This window comes from Typopeltis vanoorti, chromosome 23, assembly GCF_054136105.1.
Source record: "Typopeltis vanoorti isolate ZY-2024b chromosome 23, IOZ_Tvanoo_1.0, whole genome shotgun sequence".
In the NCBI taxonomy this organism is placed as follows: domain Eukaryota; kingdom Metazoa; phylum Arthropoda; class Arachnida; order Uropygi; family Thelyphonidae; genus Typopeltis; species Typopeltis vanoorti.
Window position 1 is genome coordinate 67,161,018 of NC_143571.1, and position 24,541 is coordinate 67,185,558.

At 35.1% G+C, this 24,541-nt stretch overlaps 1 long non-coding RNA gene across 6 annotated transcripts in view; it reads right to left on the reverse strand.

Annotated features, from left to right (window-relative positions):
- Positions 1-24,541, reverse strand: part of LOC150093928 (uncharacterized) — a 159,312-nt gene that overhangs the window by 25,667 nt on the left and 109,104 nt on the right. For 5 of the 6 annotated variants that reach the window (XR_016550335.1, XR_016550333.1, XR_016550334.1 and 2 more), the window contains 2 exons: positions 19,396-19,444; positions 4,500-4,596 (listed from right to left, as the gene is read on the reverse strand). This is a non-coding gene — a long non-coding RNA (uncharacterized LOC150093928). The remainder of the gene's footprint in view (positions 1-4,499; positions 4,597-19,395; positions 19,445-24,541) is intronic. The other variant, XR_016550336.1, reaches the window with a different exon arrangement.

Sequence of the window (24,541 nt, forward strand, 5' to 3'; positions counted from 1 at the left end):
AGGGTGTTCGGGATAAATTTGACATATTTATAATTAATTATATTTTTCCGTAAGTTACATGTATTAACACACACTTCTCTTCATTTAAAAGTTTGGACCCTTCTTCATTCATATACAAGATGTCAGAAAGGATGGATAGCTGGAACCCACCTGAATCATGGAAGAGAATAACTTGTATCATGATGATTCGTGCCCGCCATCAAAATAAGGATATTACGACTGCTGCCCAATGCTCCCTGAATACAGTAAAAACAATCAGGCATGAACTAGAGACTTGCAATGGTGACTACGAGGATGTAGCAAGAAGAAAGATCCCTAGCAGACGATCTGATTGCGTTCGTACAGCAGAATTCCTCGCAAATCTGCAGGAACAGGTGTTGAAGAACCCTGGCTTTGGAATTCGGGCTTTGTTCGTGGAGTTGCTAACTGTAGTCAAGCCCTGGATAACAAGGGTAGCCAATGGTAGGCCGTATGTATGGCAGCAGGATTTGGCCCCTTGCCACACCTCTGGGAAAAGTCAAAAATGGTTGTCTGAAAATTTCTACGACTTCACCAGTCCAAATGTTTGGCCTCCAAACTCCCCAGACCTTAACCCCATGGATTATTTTGTATGGGGCGCAGTTGAAAAAGACACCAATCGCACTTCCAGTAATACAAAAGCCCAGTTAATGGATAAAATTAAAACAGTTTTTGCGGCCCTTCCCAGGGAGACTGTAGCATCAGCTTGTTCGAGGTTCCGAAGCAGAATTGAAGCTGTGATCGATGCTAATGGTGGTTATTTTGAGTAAATCTTGTTGATAGTATTGTAATTAACTCTGCCTGTAATGTTTTTTTGTCAATTCATTAAATTTAATAGATACAAAGAAGATTTTCTTTTTCCTTACGAAACTGTCAAATTTATCCCGAACACCCTGTATATATGAAAATAATCAAATACAAATAAGATTAAATCACGAGCTATCATATACGAGAGAGATAAACCAAGGGGTCCGACAGGGATGTCCCCTCTCAGCAACTCTTTTTAATATCTACTAAAATGAAATAATAATAAAATAGAATAAAAATTTACATCAAGGAATTAAACTTTCTCCCACAGTGAACTTAAACACTCTCCTTTTTGCCGACGACCAAATAATAATTACAAATTCTGAAGATGACTTACAGAAAGCTATTTTAGATCTAAATGAGATATCCAAAGATTATGGTATGATAATATCAACACAAAAATCAAAAACTGTGGCCTTTAAAGGACAAGATCCAGCAAGAACTAAAATACTAATAGATAACAAGATCTTAGAACAGGTGAATTCATTTAACTACCTAGGATGTACGATCACATAAAAATAACAGGTGTAATTAACTCTATATTTAAACCAAACCTAGTTCAAAAGCAAACCAGACTAAAAGTATGCAATACATTAGCCTTACCAGTCTTAATGTATGGAAGCGAAATCTGGACAATAAAACAAAAAAGACAGACAAAGATTAACAACAGCAGAAATGAAGTTTATGAGAAAAACTGCAAAGTATACCCTATTTGATCAAAAAGAAATGAAGAAATTATGAAAGAATTAAACCAAGAACCAGTAAGAGAAAAAATTAAAAAATATAAACGTAAATGGATGGAACACGTTCAATGAATAAAAACAGAAAGATTACCAAAACAAGCCTTAAAGTACAAGCCATTAGGAAAAAGAAAACCAGGACGTCCTCTTAAACGATTCAACGATGACTTCTAAGGCCGGAACAGGCCATGCTAGGCCTAAATCCTTGATATGCATGATGATGATGATGATGATGATGATGATGATGAGTTTGGTATAATTCAAAATTACTTTAAAATAAAATATATTGTTCTTGTGTTTCAAATTAAGTGGATATTGAATCCCACGTTGTTTCTTAGCCGAATAAGAAACTCTAAGATAGGAAATCTAAGAGTTTCATGCCGAATATAGAAACTATATAAAGTTTCGGCGAGTCCAAGCATAAGCCAACACCTGGTAGACATGCTGGGGCAACTCGTAGTAAAGGTGGGGTAAGCTCCGATCACTGTCCTTAATACAGTGTTTTGGACTCGCCGAAATTTTATATAGTTTCTATATTCAGCATGAAACTCTTAGATTTCCTATCTTAGAGTTTCTTATTTGGCTATGAAATAATGTGGGATTCAATATCCACTTAATTTGAATAATATTGCAACGCCGAACTGAAGCCTGTTTGGCTCTTTATTTCAATTATATTCTTCTTGTTTTGTTTCATGAAAAAATATTGTTTATTATCGATAAAATTATACAGTTTAGTATAATTCAAAATTATTTAAAAGTAAAATCCATTCATTTAATTGTAATGTCCAAATATTTAAAGAGACGGAGTAAACACGATAAGCGCTACGAACACTCTACTACTGGCGCAAACTTCATATAAACAACAGTGGAACTGCGCGACGGATAGCGCTCGCATTACGCTAATAGCTTGCATCTCAGTATGACGTGCATATGTTTGCGCGCGTAGAAATATGACACTGTTGTAAACACAGTGCTGCTAGCGTCCTGTGCTACAAGATGGATTTTTATTATTTTTTATACAAAATAAGAGAATTGTATAGGATTGTTGATGATAAAATTAAATATTACAAGCAAATATAAATAAATTAATAAATATATTTATATATCGAGAAAAATTGGGGTTGATGCAGTTCCTCAGTGCCTATGCACGAGCCACCCCTGGTAACAAGAGCTATTATGAGATCAAGAGAATGGCAGAGGATCGTACACTGGCGTACCATGGTTGCTAACCTCCAAATTGGAGAAGCTGTTTAAGAAGAAGAATGCACTGCTGAAGGCCAACAATGTCAAGTTCTTTCCAAATATGATACTGCGCATATTGATGCATCTGTTTATTCCCCTCCAATATTTGATCAGCTGCTTTACTTCTAACTCAGCTCTCTCAGATCCATAAGTTAAAATAGTTTCGAACACTGTCTTCTATACTGTTAGTTCATGTTTTAACTAATTTCTCTGTTATTCCATATACATTTATTCAGTTGATGTCCCGCAATAGAAGCTTTGCTAATTCAGTTGTCTATTTCCATATTTAATTTGTTATCTTCACTAAAATTGTCTAAATAGCAGAAAGTTTTACTTGCTGCTATTTAGACAATTTTATAGTTCTATAGCTGTTCCATTCACGATGCAGCTCATGTGTTTCAGTGTTCCTCCCTATTTTCACGGTCTTTGTCTTTTTATTGGTGATTTCCATACCAAATTTCTTAAGGCTATCATTGAATTTCATTAAATCCTGCGGATGTGTACTTACTTTAAGAGTATAACATCCTCTGCATAAAGTAAAGAGCTGAGATTCACGTCTCTAATTTTGATATTCCACCTTCCTTCATAAGTGATCTATATACACAATAAATAACGGTAGAGGTAGTGTGCGCCCTTCTCTCACACCTGATTTTACATGAAGCCATCTCCCTGTACTCCCTTCAATTCAAATTGCTGACTTACAACTCAGACTCAGATATAAGCTATGTACTGCACTTCGTAAATCATCGTGTATATCATATAATTCTAGCATTTTGAAGATATTTTCTCTTGAAACCTTAATATGCCTTCCCAGATCTACGAAACTTAAAATACAGATCCCTGTTATATTCCCATGACCTCTCAACTCTTTCATAAATCTTACATAAAATCTTACATAAAGATTTTTCTAAATCTTACATAAAACACTCAGTAAGGAAATTTCTCTATATTTGGTGTTGTTTTATTTCTCCCATTTGTATAGAAGGGTCCAATGAAATCTCTGCCAATTCAATCACCTGGAATTCGACCCTGTGACCTCCCCTTCTGACTTATGTACTGTAAAACTTTTTTCTCCGTATTTGAGCATTTCTGGTCGAATATTGCTTACTCGAGTTACTTTTCCACATTTGAGGTTTTTGATGGCTTTTCTTTATGAAGTATTATTATGTACTGTTGACTACATTCCTTGAATAGATAAATAGTTTTTGCCACTCTTCTGTTGCCTCTTGTTTCATTTAGTAATCTTTTAAAACAATTACTTCAGACATCTATGCATGTGAATTTGTGTGCATATTATTTAGTTAGAACATGATATTGATTATGATTAGTCTCATGCTGAGCAGAAATCATGCAGTACTATTATTATTATTATTAGTTTTAGTTTGCCTACTATTCATGTATTAATTTTCTACTGTATTTTTTAGGTCACCAACTGGGACCAACGTTTCCTTTTTCTTTCTTTCTGTCACCTTCTCTAATGATTGAAAATTTCCTCCACATCTTTCATAGCAGAAACGTCTAAGGGAGACCATTGTCCTTTTCCCCATTTTGATGTATACCATTCCGCTTACCAAACAAACTGCTTATCATTCTTGTGTTTAGCATTGATTACTACAGCTATCCAATCCTTTCTGTGATCATTGTTATTGTCTGAATATAGTCTCTAGTATTTGCTATTTAGAAGAATCTCACCTGTTTTTGTCTTTCGGTAACACCAATTATGTCAATGCTGCTTGTTTTGAATTCCTCTGATGCTGACTTGGAGTTTGTTCCAGTAGCTGACTTTTCGCTATATAAAAAAATATTTTATTATTTATTAATTTTGTTATTATTTTTTGTATTTTTATTATTTTTATGGATATAGCTGTACTATTTTTCTTTGGTTACACCAAAAAATAAAACACGATATATATATGTAGAAAGTTTTTTAACTTGGGTATATTATGTATTCAAGATACCAAGTAATTTTATACAAACTTGGTTTTTTAATCCTATTTCCCAAGTAAGCAAACATACAAGAAGGTCAAGTTTGCGCCTGCAAGTAGTGCAAGTCCAAGGCAACTTGTGTAAATGTGGATAAAGCTCTGATCATGTTTCTTAGTATTTTCCCCTTAATGTAAAGCACATCCCCCTTGCGGAGATGTATGATGCTAAACATTAAAGGCAATGGTCACTACCCATACCGGTTTCGACCTTTATTGAGGTCTCTTCAGTGGTAGCCAGACCTGAAAATGCTAAGGATGAAGTAATGCAGAGCTCATATGTATTTTACCAAAACAAGTTGCCACAAGGTGCTTTGACCTTATAAATATAAAATCTCGGATCAGATATAGACGTAGAAAGTTTTTTAACTTGGGTATATTATGTATTCACTACCATGAGTTGCCTTGGACTTGCACTACTTGCAGGCGCAAACTTGACCTTCTCGTCTGTTTGCTTACTTGGGAAATAGGATTACAACCAAGTTTATATAAAATTACTTGGTATCTTGAATAAATAATATACCCAAGTTAAAAAAACTTTCTACATCTATATCTCATCCTGAGATTTTATATTTATAAGGTCAAAGCACCTTGTGGCAACTTGTTTTGGTAAAATACATATGAGCTCTGCATTACTTCATCCTTAGCATTTTCAGGTCTGGCTACCACTGAAGAGACCTCAATAAAGGTCAAAATCGGTATGGGTAGTGACCATACCGATTTCGCTAAACATTGCCTTTAATGTTTAGCATCATACATCTCAGCAAGGGGATGTGCTTTACATTAAAGGGAAACTATCCACCTTTACCACAAAGTGCCTTGTATATATATATTACCACAAATATATATATTACCTTTACCACAAAGTATATATATATATATATATATATATATATATATATATATATATATATTATAGCAATTTTATAAGCTAGGTTTTAATCTTTTTCCCAAGTAAGCAAACAGACAAGTAAGTCACTTTTGCGTCTGAACATAGTTCAGGTCTGAGGCAACTCATAGTAAAGGCGGAGTAAGCTCTGATCACGTTCCTTAGTATTTCCCCTAATGCAGTGATTCTCAAACTTCAGATATCCGCGTACCCCTTCTTAAATTTTTATTATTACCAAGTACCCCCTTATCAAATAATAAATGAATAAATAAATAAAGTATATTTCAATGTAAATGTCTAGTTTATCTGAATTTATATATTCATGTAAACAAAAACTATGATATATTTTAAATAGAACAAAATTTGGAATAGGTTCCTCTTCATTTTCCCTCCATGAAAATCCACATTTCAAGTAATTTATATCATACTTACGAAGATTTTTCATCTTCTTCCTAGTTGGTTCTCTAGAGATGTCAGACGACACACTCTTATCAATTTCATTTGATGCAGATGCAATATCAACGTTTTCTTGTTGCTTACAGCTACTTGTATTTGCTATATTGCTCTCTTTTGTGGGTTTTATAAATCCAATTTTTAACCAATGGTCCATACTTAAGAATTTGAAAGCTAAAAAAAAATTATCGTATTTACCCGAATATAACTAGCACTTTTTCCGAAAATTAAAGCTAAAAAATCGTGGCGTGAGATATATGCGGGATTTTCGGACACTCAAGTTTTCAGAAACAAAACTGCAAATGGAGTGACTTGCCAAGAAGCTCCTACTCGCTAGCGCTACTTTTGACATCGAGAACAGTTTCCTTGTGTGCATCGTCAAAATCATCTACCCAAATAGCTTCACCTTCTTTCCCATTATTTCAAGCAAAAATTACCAGTAATTTACAAGACTTGAGATACATAAAGCATCTATGAAGAAGCGCGTATGGTTGGTGCGGTATTAACAAAAGATCGCCCGAACCAAAGACAAATTAGCATTTCAACAGTTGAGTTGAAACGCTAATTCTCTTCAACCGAATTCCATAATATCTGAAACGCATTCATTATATATCTCTTAGTTTTAACATGTTCACGACAGGGTGGTGTCAAGCAAAACCATATGTTGCACCGGCAACATATGGTTTTGCTTGAGTCTATACAGCAGTTTCTGTTGGAGGGGAGATGTGATTCATTAGTTAGTGCCGTTTTTATTCCAGTTATCTCTAATTGCACTATTTGTTGAGAAACATAATGATTCCATGCGTAAAATTTATAATCTCTGCATTACTTCAACGTTGGCATTTTTGGGTCTGGCTCCCACCGACCAGACCTCAATAAAGGTCGAAACCGGTCTGGGTAGGGGCCTTTGCCTTTACTGCATAGCATCGTACATCTCCGCAAGGGGATGTGCTTTGCATTAGGGGAAATACTAAGGAAAGTGATCAGATCTTACTCCACCTATACTACGAGTTGCCTCAGACCTGAACTATGTTCAGGCGCAAACATGACTTACTTGTCTGTTTGCTTACTTGGGAAAAAGGATTAAAACCTAGTTTATAAAATTGATTGGTATCTTTCACACACACACACACACACACACACACACACACACACACACACACACACACACACACACACACACACACACACACACACACGTGTGTGTGTGTGTGTGTTGTTGTTGTTGTCAAATATGTGTGTTGTCTAGCTGTTAAGCTTAAAAACACACATATTTGACAACATATTTTATCTTCGGAAACCTATCTGTATATTTGCATTTTTTCTTTTTGCTTCAAACACCATTGGTATTTTGACTGATTTCTCTCTTGCTCTACACATGTATATTTATGCAACTAGCTATCAGTCATAATCCAACAATCCAACATTCTTTGCTATCTGTTTCCATATTTACTTTACTATGTTCACTAAAATGTTTTTCCTAAATTCAGTTACCTGTTTTATAAGTTCACTCTTGAAAATGAAGTTAATATTTTTTTCTCACTCGACTCACATTGTTCTACTCGCACTGCCCTTACCTTTTTGTTTGTTTTTGCAGATTTTCATAACAGATTGGTAACAGCAATTATTTATTTTGACCAAGGGCCGTTGAAAAAAAGTTTTAAGAAGTTAATACATTGGTACAGGGAGTGAGAAAGGAAATTATTAGCTCCTGTGTGGATATCGGGTAACATCATATTCTATTATAATATGGTTCATGTACACTGTGTTGAAATAAGAATCGGTAAACGCCCCTCCACCACCTTTTTGTTTTAGAAACAAACATGATGTGTATATTTCTGTAGTCACACGTGATCAAATTTTCTACATAAAGAAAACTGACATACCCTTATCTTACACGCGAAAATATATCTGCATAATCCTAGATTCAATTCATTACTCCGATACAGAGTTCGCTGTTATAAATAACAGTGAAGATAGTGTACAAACCTGCCTTATACCTGATGTTAAACTTTTCTGTACGATCGTCAGTTCTAACAGCTGATATTCTGTATTTGCTTATTTGCCATATATATTAATATTTGTCTATAATTTGCACATTATTCACGTAATTCATTATTCATGTTCGCTAAGAAATGCTTTCTTTCTGCTTTCTTGCCATATTTCAGGCTTCTGGTGTTTTTTTCCGGAGACCAAGAATTGATAAATACTCCTGTGATTGCATTCCTCCTTAATAACCCAGACGGAGATATTTCCGCCTGGCTAATTCTTTTAATAATATTTCAAGGTGATTATCGCGGAGGTTTCAAACATATGCAATATCTTTATCTTATTGTTTATATCAACCATCTATAATCCCTTTTGTGATATGCTTTCTTCCATTTCAGTCCTTTATAGTCTCAGAAATATTTCTCACATTTTCCCTCTATCCTCTAAGAGAACATTCTGATTTATTATTTATTTGTGCCTTTTCTGGATTATTTTTTAATTTCCTATCTATCTTGGAGTTTTTATATCTTTTGTTTAAATTTCTGTTTCTAGTTTTTATTTCTAACATTTTAATTTATTAAAGTGTCTTCCTCATTTTCAATCTGTGTTACGTTTCCAAGAAGAATATTTTATTTACACCACGTAGTGCACAAGCTATCTTTGTTTGCTTCTTACCTACTGAATCCCACAGCGGAACTATAAACACATAGAACTATGATTGTCTAGCTTCCCACTTTTAAATTTGTCCACATCACTCTACTTGAAATTTTATCCATTTAAAGAGCCTATTTTCTTTTCAGTTTTTTTTTAATCTTCTTTTACCATCCGATAAGATACGTGGAATTCTGCAAGAGACGAACACGCAGTCTACAGTGCAACTAGCCTATGTTTGTTTCGAAATACCGTAACATTGTAATAACTGATATTTCCTCTCCATGTTCGTATTGCCTGACTAGTCGTACTTATTATTTAGAAGCATCGCACCTGATTAAATTTCTTTTCTTTTTTTTTTTTTTCAGTTGACTGCGCGAAAAATATCTTCACAACAGATCTTCTTGCATGTAGAGGCTGTTGACTTCGCATACGTTCCATATATAATCAGTAAACTGCTGTATCACCATTAAAATAATCTAAATTAGAAAGTTGTAGGAAGGGTGATGTAGAGTTGTCGAAGTTCAACAACAATTTCTATATGCAAGTAGATAGACTTGTTACTTTAGGGATACTTTATGCGCAAGCTTTGTTTGCCAACAGTTAAGTAAGGATCAAAAGAGGAATATAATTTTCTGTGAAGTATAATATATTCACCTGATTAAGTTTGCTTTATCCATAATTATGTCGACATGGTATTTATGAAAACATTAAGCAGAAAAACATTTCAAATGTATAAGAGAGAGAGAGAGAGAGAGAGAAAGAAAGAGAGAGTCTCTTATTGGTTGGTGCAATGATGTTTTCTAGAATGTTTTGGAAAGCAGGCTGCATACCATTTACTTATTCCATAATGCCAGACTGCCAGAAGAAAGCCTGCTATAGACTTAATTCTAATTGTCCAATAAACAAAAACAACAACAAAAAAGGTCATTCTTCAGACAGTTCCCGAGTTAATCAATCTTTGACAAAGGAATGTAGAGTTTTTTTTAATACCTGGTAATTCGAAGTTTTTTCTCTCCAACTCAACAAAATCAACCGTAGAACAACTCGCCCTATATTAGAACACAAATACGAGTGTTATGGTTTATAGTTACTCGAAGGCGACACTTGTCTTCCACACTCGCATCCTGAGGTCTTACAAAATTATTAATTGGTCTGAATTCAGCTATCGTTAATGACTAAACGTGGAGACCAGCTGCCAAAAAATGCCCGAAACGTTAGGACTAAAAAGAGTCCAACATGCTTCCTTTCGTAAACAAAAAAAAAAGCGTTAACAGTTTTAAGTTTCGCAAAACGACTGTGTACCATTTTCAGCAATACTTGTGAAGCAAGTTATAAACACTGTGTTAGGAAGTTGGAACCTTCTTTATTTATAGAAAACTTAACACATGCCCTTTGGTTGGAAAAGACCTGAGTCCAAATCCAAGCTGACTCAAGAGCATTTATAATAGATTTTCAGTTAATGATAAACCAGTTTGTCTCGTACAGAGATGGAAGGATTTCTTCCTTCCATAAATATCTTTTTTTTTTTCTGAATTGCTCCTGAGATCAGAGAATCCACAGAACGCGCGTAATCAACAAACATAACGTACTGATCTCATGGCATCAGTTGCTTCGCCCATCATTCCAACATTCTTAATCAGTTCAAAAGATTATGAAATGTACAGTACCAAGCTCTATGAAATGAGCCTCCGTAGCTCAGTCAGTATAGACGAAACCCTTTGGTTGTAAAGAAACCAGGTTAAAAAAGAAACCAGAAACCTTTATCTGGTCTCTTTCGACGAAAGGTGAGTTAGCCGGTCTCATGCGCAAGTAGAGGGTTTTTCGTTCCTCCAAAGAAACAAACCAGCCAGTAGAACACACGCGATTTACAGACAAGAATACTTGGAGGCATAGGGGTAACCGCCTTATCCTCGTATTACGGTTGAGAAGTCCAAGGTGCTTTAAGTGCCTGTTAAAAGCCACTGATGGATGGATGGATTTCTATGAGTTGCATGAATGAAAATCGATCTTCCTTAATCTATTAAGAGGAATCCCCACCCACCCACCCACTCTGGGACAGTGGCGAGAGAAAACGATGCGATAGATATAATCTATCAGAAATCTAATATGTTTTTTCCAGCATGATAAACATTAAAAGTTCGAAACATAGTTTAGTAATGATACATTTCAGAATTACACCAAGAAAAAAAAATAAAATAAAATATATATATATATATATTCTAAGCATTTCCCATTCTACACCAAGACTCCAGTCGGTTTCCTATCAGCTGAAAACTGTTCCTCCTAAAACTACAGTCGGGATCCTAACTGCTCTAGTAGAAAAGCAATTTCTATTCTAGTAGAAAAGAAATCCTCCCAACACAGTATTATCAGATCGGTCAGCTCACATGAATCACGACACAAATACTCTATAAGAGTGACCTGGCTCATTCCGCTAATTGGATTACACGGTTGTTGTTATTGCTGTTTGGTATTACGGCCGAAACAATTAAGGCTATGATGCGAGTGTATTGTCTGTAATAGCGAGTAAGAGAGAAATCCGCCACCTCCGTATGAGACTAGAGGTACAAAGAGCATCTTGTGTAATTCAGGTATTCTGTCGACTGCTCAAATAAATAAACAACGATACTAAAATGAATGGAAATCATAAATAAAGGTCAAACTTTTATTATATCGTGACGTCAGGTTTGTAGAAGAAAGATTATTATAAATTCTTTCCCGTCACCGAGCAGAGGAATACCAAGAAAACAATTTGCCAAAAAAAAAAAAAAAAAACTGCTTAAAAAAATCTACGTAGGCAAGTAGGGTTTTTCTCGCTACCAGAAGAAACTTGTGTTATTAATTTATAAAAAGACCAGTAATTCATCTAAAGTAGTTATATGTTTATCACATCCCCATTTTTGTTATTTTTTCCTAAGCTCTGTAATTTACATTCTACGGTCTATCTTCATAACTAATGCAGTATTCCAAAGTTGATATTATTTTGGTTACTTGCAGAGTAATAATAACAAATAAAAACTTAAATAAAAGGTTAAATCCGCTAACGCCTTTTATTCCCCAAAGGGAGTAGGCGAGAGCCATTTAGTTAGTCCTAACTAATTTTGAAGATTAACAGGCACCAAACCTGTATCATTGGACAATCAAAAAACAGCTGGTCCAAAACTATCAGGTATTTCTATATATGGGATAAGGTAGTACAACACCGGGCGACTCGTAGCAAAGGTGGACCAAGCCAACATCACCCCCATCTCAGTATCTCCCATAATGCAAAACACATCTCCTTGTAGATATGTATAATGTTATGCATTAAGGGAAGGGCCACTACCCAGACTAGTTTCGACCTTTATTGAGGTCTCTTCAGTAGTAGTCATATAAAGGGGAGATGAAAGTGTCAACAAAGTATGATGCAATGTATTATGTTAATTGCATACGTTCTCCTGGCCGATTTGTCTGCTTTTTCGGAACGACAAACCAGTTTCAAGGAGGTGGAACAGAACAAGGTGTATCATGACTCATCAGGCCACATAACTTTTTTCTATTCTTCTAGTGTCCAGTCACGTTGTTCTTGACACCACTGGAGATAAATTTTCGGATTGTTCACAGAAATCAGTGGTTTCCGTATAGGCATGCGACTACTAATACCGATCGTCTTCAATTCCCTGAGCATAGTTCGGTGAGAACAGCCTTCATTAAATGCTTTGGTCAATTGCTTAACACAGGAAGTTCTGTTTGTCCGTACACTCCTTGTCAGGCGATGGCGATCTCGTTTTCTTGATAGGACCATAGTTGCACCTCTTAGAAAAGCAACTGGATTATTTTCCCACCGATTAAACTCCCTGATATTTCACATTTTGTGAAACCAGTCAGCTCTGCTATTTTCAAAATCATGGCTCCAGCCAGACGGGCACTCACAATAAGCCCTTTATTGAACTCCGAAAATTCTTTGTTTTTTCCCATTGTGATCAACACTACTGACGATTACTGATCAGCAGCATTCTTAAATAGTTGCCTAGACCCGTGATCAATTATTTTGTATATACGCTGCGTAAGTGACGTTTACGCATATCTGCATGAAGGTTTCTAATTCAGTGGCCGGCATGTGTATATTATTGTATGAAATACTGTGTCCTACGGTCGATTTCTTGAGTTTACAGGATAAAAATCCAGAAATAATAATAATATAATAACTCTGTTTCGTTATTATCAGCAAGCCACAATTGACGATAAAAGACAAATTGTGAAATCCCCATCTTAATTGCAGTCATGTTATCACCTATTCTCCAAAACTCTTTTCTTGTCTTTTGAAGTATTCCTAAAATGAAAGCCGTCATTTGTCATTTCACTCCACTATTCAATATACAAAACTTGGTTTGCCAACTAGCATATCAAATTAGTCCAGGAAAAACCGCAGTATATCGCAAGTGACTTCAGACAAAACTGGCTTCGCTCATTCTTGCTCATCAAGAATTAGAGGACGAATTCAGTGCAATTAATATTTACTACACTAATAAACTTTACCTCTCATTCAAAAGACATTCCAATAACCTTGAATAACAAACACCAAAGAATTCCCACCCTTAAATTATACTGCAATTTATTCTCTTGAACTAATTCTGCAACGTCACTACAGAAACTTTTTTTTCATAGTAGTTTAGCATCTAGCCTACAGCATGAAGCCAATCAGCGCTCTCATTTAAAAATGAATAAATAAATAAAAGTAAGATGAAAATGTACATTATGTTAATTGCGTACATTCTTAAGGTTTGTGAATAACTAAAGTTGATATTCTGGCAGAGGGCAGCCTGAGCGATATAGTTTAATTCAATTGGAGCAGGTGCTACCAAAGGTATGAATTCAAGACAACCACTTTGCTGAACGTTCCTGAGACCAGACTGTCCACGTCAGTTCTCTCTGAAAAAAAAAGTGGAGTTTTTTTATGTGATTGAGAGTCTAAAGATTTTCTTATTTTTATATTTTCTACATAATCCGAAAAGCCTGCTCTAGAGACTAACTTAGAACTTTTTCAAGCCACTTGAGGATTCCAAATAAGCGAGGTGGTCTCACACAGAATGATGAAACTCATCTACCACCTAAAGACAATCACGAACGTCCACTTCCACAGCCGGATTCGAACCAGCAGCTTGTTGGTTGGAAAGCGGGTACGTTAACCACTCAGCCAACTAAGCTGACAAGATAGTATCAACAGCCAACTTCAAAATCTGGAAGCCTACCAACTGATCAACGATCTCCAGTATGAATTCTATCAACCTCGACCCGTCCCTAATCTCAGTCCTCATCGCCCATCTTTGGACTTGACATGGAAAGCATTGTAGAATCATGGCTAGACTATATTTAATCAGATGTACAGATAATTTTAAATATAGATAGATAGCAGAAGGAACTTTCATTTTAATTTTTATTCCTAAAATGATAAACATTTTCTTTCTTCTTGATTAGGAAACTTTTTTGATTGTTTACCATGGACTTGAATTATTCTTTACTCATATTTCAAGTCTGAGAAAGAATGTCAAGTTAAGCTTTTATTACTTTTTCCTAAAATTTCGGATCAATAAAACGGAAATTCGCGGACAAAAAAAAAAAAAATGCTGATCATTCTGATAATCATTTCAGAATCTAGAATCTAGAAACATATGTATCTTGATGTTTCTTTTTGTCCCTACATACGTATATTATTCCTTCGCTTTCGATTGAGGGATTTTAATCAAATCTAGTATTTATTTTTTTATCTAACAAAAGGTTGCAAACTACCTTAAATGAGTTAATTTTTTTCTATATTTTATTCATTATATATATTTCACATTAATCCGAAAACTCTGTCCTACAGATAAAACCTGAAAGCTTTTGAAGCCATTGAAAGTTTATTTTTCACTTGGTAAGAGTATAATAAATTTAGTTTAATCCTTTATCCAAGTGTGAGCAAACAAAGTTTGCGCCTGAAAGTATCTTCAGGACTAGGGTAAGGTGATACAACACCAGGGCAACTCGTTGCAAAGGTGTAGCAAGCTATTAAAAAAGGGTGGCACAATGGTGTGCCACCCTTTTTTAATAAATTTATTAAAAATTTATTAAAAAAGGGTGGCACACCATTTGGGCAACTCCTATGGGTAGAGATGACCTGCGAATGCTTCTGCCTGGTATCTCAGCTTGGGCCTGGCTCCCACTGAAGAGACCACAATAAAGGTCGAAACTAGTCTGGGTTGTGGCCCTTCCCTTAATGCATAACATTAGACATATCCGCAAGGAGATGGGTTTTGCATTAAAGGAGATACTGAGACAGGAGTGTTGGTAGCTTGCTACACCTTTGCAACGAGTTGCCCTGGTGTTGTATCACCTTACCCTAGTCCTGAAGATACTTTCAGGCGCAAACTTTGTTTGCTCACACTTGGATAAAGGATTAAACTAAATTTATTATGCTTTTGAAGCCACTTCAAGTCTCCAACAAACAATGTTCTGGCCTCTAGCGATGAAATTTATCTCCAACCTAAAGACAATCACTACATCTGTACTGACGGCGGGATTCGAACCCTCCGCTTGTTTGTTGGAAAGTGGATACGCTAACCATTCGGCCAACTAGGCCGCCAATTTGGGTTCTCTATTAATAGTTCGAGTCATATCAATTTTACTTTCGATTGGATCATCTTTAGTGGTCAAATTAGACAGAACAACACGAAATTATATGCTAGAAATCACACCAGTGATACATTAGCCAAGCAAACTAACTGGTCTTGGATTTAATTGTTTGTTGTAATTAATGAATTACGTCAGCATACAAATTACTTTTCCGATTGCCACTGATCGGATATCTTTATATATCTATATAAATCTTATGTCTAAAAAAACTGCAAACACGGAGACCTACTTGGATAAGTTAGTATTGTGTCCAAACAAACTTAAGACTCGAATGCCATTATATTTGCTAAATGAATGTGTTTTCTAGTCGGTTTTCTTCGTTTACACGATGATACAAATTATTGAAATATCTATATTTGACAATTATTCCTCATAACTTGTATTTATGATTTTTTTTTTTTTTTTTTTTTTTTTTTACATTTAAGTCTGACTTATATGTTCACCATATATATTACTGTATGTCTATAATTTACACATTATTCATGTAACAGTCCGCAAAGAAATAACTCTCTGTTTTCTCGATATATAAAAAGGTGTACAAATACATTACGCTAAGCTGTATGGTGCAAACCTGTAATTTTGTTTCTGGGGATTCTTTTGTTGTTTGTTATTTTCATCGAACTGAAAGCTGGTTCTTTAGGGAAAGGAACTTTCTTCAACCTTTCTAACCCACCTTAACTGTATCCGCCCAAGACAGACGGCATTCTATTGGTCTCAAAAAAAAAAAAAAAAACTTCTTTCGGTGGGAAAATTAGAAGACGGGAGAAAGCTGAAGATGAGAGTGAAAAGGAGGGAGAAAATGGGGATGGGTACACTGAGGTAAAAGTGTCCGCAATCTAGGTCACAGTCCCTCTCCTCTATATTCTAATGAATAGAAGAACCGTTAGCGAACCTCACTACCTGACTTCCTGTATTCTTTACCTATCCCTTCCTAGCTTTTTTTTCTTTTTCTTTAAGCTTTCTTTTTTCTTGTTAGGCTGTGGGATGGTGAAAGTTGAACCCATCGCACATAACTTTACTGTTCTGGAGTCGGTGAACTCGTCGCGGGGTTAGTGACTGCACTTGACGCGTTATTCTCAATTCTCAAACCTGAAGCAGAAGTTAAAAAAAAGAAATGGGTAGACGCCAAATATTTAAGAAACATTTCCCACTCATGTTGGAAATAAAATGATGTTTACTGTAAACATCATTTTAAACAACAAAATAAACGACAAAATCATAAACATAACTGATTCTTTTTGAGATATGATTTCTGTAGGCATAAAAATTGGAAGCGCGAGCTACTTGTTTCAATATTGTGATAACTTATCATTATCTCACATTCTACGTCAGCAACTGCATTACATACTAGATAGAAACATATGAAGGGAAAAAATATGAAAATAAATAAAGGACGGAATAAATTATTTCAAAGATATATTATTAATAAATAAACAATTTCAAATCAAAGGATTAAAACAGATGCGTAGCATTTTTAGTTCTTTAATTTGAAATTGTTTAAAACTTAAAATGCTTAAACTTTAAGTACTAAAATGTAGATTTATATATATATATATATATATTTTTATTTATTTTTTATTTTTTTTTCCATACCACTCTCCCACTCACCAAAGATCACGGAAAACCACTTTCCTCCATTTTTGTCATGTGAAATAAATAAATAAAATAAAATAAATAAAGTTTTGTATTTATAATTTCCCGAATAAATCTATTTCTATTTTTATACTTTCATTAATTTCAGTTTCCACATTACCATATTTTAAAAATCGTGTGATAAATCAATAGCTGGAATCTGTTTATATTTTTGCAGATTTTTTAATCGTTTTCAAAATTCTATTTTATTCGATGTGTTTCTAATCTGGAGAAATCTTTACAGAAATTGGTTCGACAACGCCTCTTTTTTAAATGTATTCTTCTTCTTTCAGCTTGAAAATGCGTCACGTTCCATCCCCAAGAATGTAACATCATTTATGCATGTATGTATAAGTATCAAAGGCTGGTCAGTGTGCGTCAAAAAGACGAGAACGTGGTTAAGAATGTTATATTAAGAATTATTGATATAAGGGACAAGATTATAAAGTGTAATCATAACCGCTTGTTTGAGTTGTCATTAATCACCGCGAAGACAAACTGCTAACAATGAACGCTGTGTTGCTTTTGTCAAATGAAGACAAATCGTTTGCCCTACCACCGAATTATAGTCACCTCCTTCGCTGAAGATTACAATCAAAAATGTGGATCAAGTCTGCTGCCGATCTGCGTTTGTAGGCAAATCCTTTTACAACGTGATAAATGAAAGGACTGTGAGTGATTTTGATTTCAGTATTACCATTTAATTATTTTTTATTTTATTATTTTTAAATAATTTGCAACGAAAACAATGCGAAGTGTAAAAGTTTCCAATAATTGCGATATTTTTTATAAATTTATAAAAGTGTTGATGTATTCAAGGCTGTCTCATTTCAGTTTTCATTATAAGCACTTATAAAAACTTTACTGTCCTGAGCAAGTTACCTTAACTAACATATATCAATTACTCTTTTGCCTAACTTTTTTTTTTTTTTTTTTTAAGTGATGAATGTGAACGACTTCCAACATATAATGTCGGGAGATATTATATGTTGGAAGACTTTATATATATATATATATATTATATATATATATTATATATATATATATATATATATATATATATATATATATATATATATATATATATATATATATATACACTGCTTGGAAAGAAGTTAACGGAATTTTGGACCATTCTTCCTGTTTGCATGTAATGAAGTTCTGGACTGTCGTGAAGAAGACGTTCCTTGACCTCCACTTCATCCCATAGATGTTCAATAGGATTGAGATCAGGACTCTGTGGAAGCTAGTCAAGTGTGATGACGTTTATGTCCACAAACCACGCAGTTGCAGCAGCAACCATATGACACTGCATTGTTTTACTAAAAGAGACAATGGTCAGTTCCCTCCTACTTCGTGGCGACGTCATGAAGCATTGCATTGTCCAGAATGTTCAGGTACCTCTCGGAGTTCCATGTTTGTGGCACCACACACAGAGGTCCAAGGCCAAACCAGGAAAAACAGGACCATACCATCACACCACTACCCCCGCATTTCATAGTTGGCGATACGCCCTCTGGTTAGAGACGTTTATCGGGCATCCGCCACACCCACACCCGTCCATCTGCTCGGTAGAGGGTGTAGCGTGATTCGTCGCTCTATGACCCAGTTTTCCAAGTTTCCACGTCCCACTGTACATGCTATTTGCACCACTGAAGACGACGCTGCATGATGGTTTGGGTAATGTTTGGCTTGCATGTTGCTGTCCTACCATGGAAACTAACGTTGTGAGCCTCGGTTCTGAATGTTTGTGTGTTTGTTTGATTCCACTAGATGCTCGGAACTCCGCATTCAACCTGTCGGCTGATGAATGGCGATTTTTGCATATCAGCCTCCATAGCATCCTACGGTTATGTTCGGTGAGTGCGATGAGTCGTCCACAGTGGGTAGCACTTGCAGTTTGTTCCCTGCACTTCCATCTCAGTATAGTTACAGTTAAGCCTGCAAAATGACGTCCCATGACAACGCCTCTTTTATTTCACCCGGACACAGTTGCACTGACTTGGGAGCTACATATTCCTCCAATTTATATTGTCTGCAAACACATGATTCCTTACATAGCACGATGCAATTTGCCCGTGAGGACGTTCTTTGACTATATATACATTTATATATATACGGGAGAAGACGTCCCCACAGATGTTCAATAGGGTTGAGATCAAGACTCTGTGGAAGCCAGTCAAGTGTGATGATGTTCATGTCCACAAATATATATATATATATATATATATAATATATTTTAGCCTTTTTATGCTTGTAGCCGGTATTTATATTTAAAACTGAAATTAAAAATACAGCATTCAGTTATGAGCAAAAACAAATTGATTAATGTACAAACCTGAAATGGTGGAAGATGAAAACATTTTGGCGTTCCTAAGAAATTTTACCTAACCAAAGTAAAGATATAAAAATATATAAATCAAAACACTGTAATTAGACACATTTACAATATGCCTCTGTAAAGCAAATCTTACTTCTAACCAATTTTACCGGTAATTGTTTACCATATTTTTAATAAAGTAGACAAAACTTATATAGTTTTCTCAGCTGAAAGTACTGAAATAGTAATATTTATGTAATCAGATTATTTAACTGATTTGATTAATATTAATAATAAAAACATGCATTAATTATTTTTCCTAGTTTTTATTTCTGAAAACTTTTATGAACACACCTTTTAAAAGTTATTTGGAGATTTGATCACCCACGAAAAGTGAAGCAACTTGTACAAATTATTTTTATTCCACTATTTTCAGCTTAGTCCACTATTAATCAAACAAAATATTTTATGATAGCTCGATATTGGCTGATTTCGCTTCTATATTGCTTTAACGGTAGACGTGTAAATTTCGTATGAAGTTAACTGGCGCTACCCAGTAATTAATGCAATTTGTTTTGAGAAATGGGTTCAACATATAATAATAATAATAATAATAATAATAATAATAATAATAATAATAATAATAACTCTACGATTCGTTTATTCAGATTTTTACAGAAATAATAAAAAATCTGGCTATCATAAGAACTGAAAATGAAATTCAACCATACTGATGACAATGCAGATTAATTCCGAATTTCAAACCGGTCTGTGATTACAACAGATGTTGAAAATATAAGGACTATGTGGGATAAATTCATAAATTTGAGCCGGTTACATTTTTTATAGAAATTCTGTTCTGGTTATTTTATTATTACATGGCACCGCTATGAAGTCTCAGGACTTATCTCGTGAATTCACTCCGCAGTCCTTATAAGTAGATTTTTGTCTGCTAATTGCGTGTGTTCTCTGACCTGGTTTGCCAGTTTAGAGGGAGAAAAAAGTCCAGCTATTCTAGTATCGGACTGACTATCTCATCTTCAGCTGAAAAGCCCTTATAAAGATTCTTCAAGTCCTGGATAGGACTTGAACCCTGATCTTTCTACCGAAGAACGTAGTCGTTACCAATTGCTACGGAGGCTCATTTTTTCTGTAAAAAATATACTTTCTGTCCCTTATTTCTCTCTCTCTCTCTCTCTCTACCCAACAATTTTTAAACGATAAAAGCCCCTTTACAGGACTTTATATATAAAACAGTTCTTATCTAAAAATCTCTATAAATTTAAAAAGAAATTATGGGATAATCTGAAAAAAAAAATTTAGTACAGGAGAGTATCAAAAATAAATATCCATTGAACCTTAAATTGCAGAAATAAATGTCGCCCTTAACCAAATAGAGCTTTTGTAGTGCAAATGGTTGCTAATCGCAAGAGACCACATCCTGTAATTGAAAAGATCTAGGTTCGCATGTAATCTGGGAGGCGGGGAACTCTTTATTTAACTACTACTTAGCCACTGATAGGTGTCAGAGTTTTTATAGTCCTCTTCTGCAAAGCAGACAAACGGGAGAGAAAAACAAATGCAATTATCAAATGCTACCGCATATCATAACAACGAAACTCCTCCATGACCTCGAATATAATATGATGCAATACTGAAGAGGTTTCCATACCACTGGACATTTGACGGACGTAGGAAAAACCAACCAGATATCAGAGCCTGAGCAATACATTCCATATACTGAATGTAGGTATCATAAACAAGCCGGCGATCGGACCATAAATAATATCTTTTGTGTCCAGTTGATATCTTTAGAAGTAGACCTGTTCAAATGGGCATGTTTAGGCATGGTGGCGGACAGATGAATGCTAATTACTAGAATGCATCATAACATTTATTAAGTCTAGTGGTTACCACGCGGAAGTATTTCTTCTTAAAATCCACAGTCGTAATGCTGGGGAAAATAAACACGAAACGTTATATTAGCTAAATTGAGAATTGACAAAACATGGCGTAGTACACAGAAAAGTGTACAATTTCAGGAAATGGGAATGCAAAATTTACATTGGGTAGTAAAGAATTCGATCTGAGCCTTATACGGTAGCCTTAAGAAGAGCCAAACCATCAATTGAGGACTAAACTAACACCTCCATCTTCATTGATGCGGGTGGAGGTTACATCTCTCTCTTTCTATAATAAGAAATCTCAGAGGAAAGATTTCAAGACATCTTTCCTATGAGATCATCAAGACATTTGTCATGCAACCCTGGAATGAAAATCTAACAAGGGGAAGAGAGAAGTCCTATGAGATGTCCTAAAATGCATGGAGGAAATCGACTTTAATACAATACAAGAAAAATAATTTCAATGAACTAAGACCGATAGCAAGGATAAAGAACCGATTTACGGAGTTCGATGTTTTTAGTGGAATCTGGGAAAAGAAGAATAATCTAAGAATCTGCATTGCCTATATGGACTGCAATGTTTTATGCAATTAAATATCAAAAGTAAACATTGAGTGAATTTATTTAGTTTAATTGTTCGGTTTGAACTTGAATTGCTTTAACCGTGTTATCAACTCAATGTTGTTATCCTATTAGGTCAGTGACTTTGATATGGACTATGGCTGTGTTGCATCACTGCATGTTCTTAACATTGTCGTTGTGAATACAAGACCCTCATGAAATTTTTTCAGCATATCAATATGGAAATCATGAGGGTAAATCGGAATCGTTTCTACCATTTATTTATTTGATATACTGTTAGGTTTTCAAAACATGTAAATTAAAGATGCATCACTGATGTGCCTTTCATCATTTTCTAGCAAGTGTCGACATTGCACATCTAATGCAACATGTCATACCTGACATTTCTCCTGCCTGTGACCACAAAGATTAAGAAAGGACCTATTGTGCAAAATTTATGAAATCAGACTGAATATGGGAATAAATATTTATCACGCTACTGGATGATAAATTGATGATACTAGCAGGTCAAACATGGATTTATTTCTTATGTGAATCCTACTCATGAAAGGTATTATAAACTTACAACACATTAGTATTGAGTAGAGTGACGGCTGCACAATCCAGGAATCCCATTGAGAAACCAACCATGGAGTTTTTTGAGTTACTTCAAGCCTCAAATAAACAGTGGTGGTCTTACCTGAGCAGTGAAAATCACCTACAATGTAAAGAATGAATCACTGTCAATGATGCAAAAGGATCTAATCAACCAGGAACTTAAAGCCACTCCAGACAATATCGATGCCATTTCACATAACAGATAAGCAAAAAGCGTATATCTTGATTATATTCGCGTTTCATATTTTGCAGGAGGCATTTACAATATTGTTAATTCAAGTGTTATTAATTCATGCGTTAGAAGAAGGTGATAGCACAGTGGTTGCAAAATAAATAAATAAATAAAAACAGAAATAAAATGTTGCATTCTGTAATAGCAGGCATTATTAAAAATCTGTGGGACAATGGAGCAAATGAAATATGTCTCAATAAGAGTGAATGTGCTTAAATGTAAATTAAGGATTTCTCCTTCATTTTTCTTCAACACACATCTTATATCATCTTTACACTCTTTCAAACCACCTAGCATAGATGCTAGGTGGTTTGAAAAAACATGGAAGCAAGGTCCATTCAGACAGGTAGAGAACACTCAGCAATTAAAGTATCTTTCCATTACCATCACCTGAGCTCTCTCGTAAATGATGGAGAAAGTCATCAGCAGTCAACTTGACCAACTGGAGGCCCACCAATATGAATCCGCCACTCCATAGAGGATCCTCTGGCCAACACGCCCATGTTTCAAAGCAAAGGTGTGATGACCTTCGCATTCTCGCCCCTACAATATATTGATGGCATTTGATGGCACAAGGACCTACTTATTAACTACCATATATTTATCTATCATCCACTCTTTGAAAGCGGATTGCCAATTTGTTCTCTGTCGTTCGCTACAGTTATGGTGAATGACTTTATTTGTTCAAACTTCTGACCAACATCACAGCTCGTAGTATCCCATGGTTGGTGCTGTATATTCTCCAGCGCTCTTTCTCTTATACATGAAGGATCTTCTCTCAATAACCTAAAATTTTATCCATAATTTTATAGATATATGAATCTATGAATAATCTTTATAGAGAAATAATAATATTTCTTGTAAGAAAGATCCCTCTTAACTTCTCCTTATCGTAAAAAGATCTTTGGTATAATTTTTCTCTCTCTCTCTCTCTCTCTCTCTCTCACACACACACACACACACACACACACACACACACACACACACACACACACACACACACACACACACACACACACACACATCTATAATTGAAAAGCCTAATTTTTAGTTACATATCTCCCAATGTCTGACACGAACATATCGCATATTTACCCTCCTCCGCCTCCAAAAAAAAGCTAGGTTTCCTTTTATTGCCAAAGACATCTCTGCAACATCATACATTCTATAAATTACAAATCCATCTAACCTTTTACTTTAAATTTTTTTTCGCATCTTAGTGATGCATCAAAAAAACTCCCTAAAATGCTGATGCTATCCAGAAGAGGACACCAGATTAATTGTTGATCCACTCTCTCAGAGACTCACTTTCTCATAGGTGTTCTGTTTCTTTCTACCTTTTCTATAGAGATTTTCATGGGCGTTTGTTCTATTGAAGTGGCCACCATTATTCTTCAATTTCCATTAAGCATGTAAACAAACGAGTAGCTGTGGTCAACATCCCTATAGTCCGGTTTAAAATTACGAATCAAATTCTCATCGTTCTCATTCCAACTTCCAGCTGCTCGAGAAACATATCAACAAGTTCTCTTTTTGTTATTTACTCAATTGCCCACACATGGCACACGTGTGGACAAATTCATTCTTCTTTTCCTTTCACATATTCCATTCCCCAGGAAGGGTAGAGTCTCCCTGATTAGGAGTCATATCATTTTAATGCAGCCAGTATTGCCATTCATCTGCTGCATCCACCAAGGGCAAGTATTTATGACTGGATCTGTGCATTCTCGGAACCATTTGACTGTTTTGAGGAATGAAAAAAACCTGAGTTTCAGGTAGAAAAAAGAACTCCACCTTTGTATAAGACCGGCTATCTCACTTTTAATTGAAAAGCCATGAATACAGATTT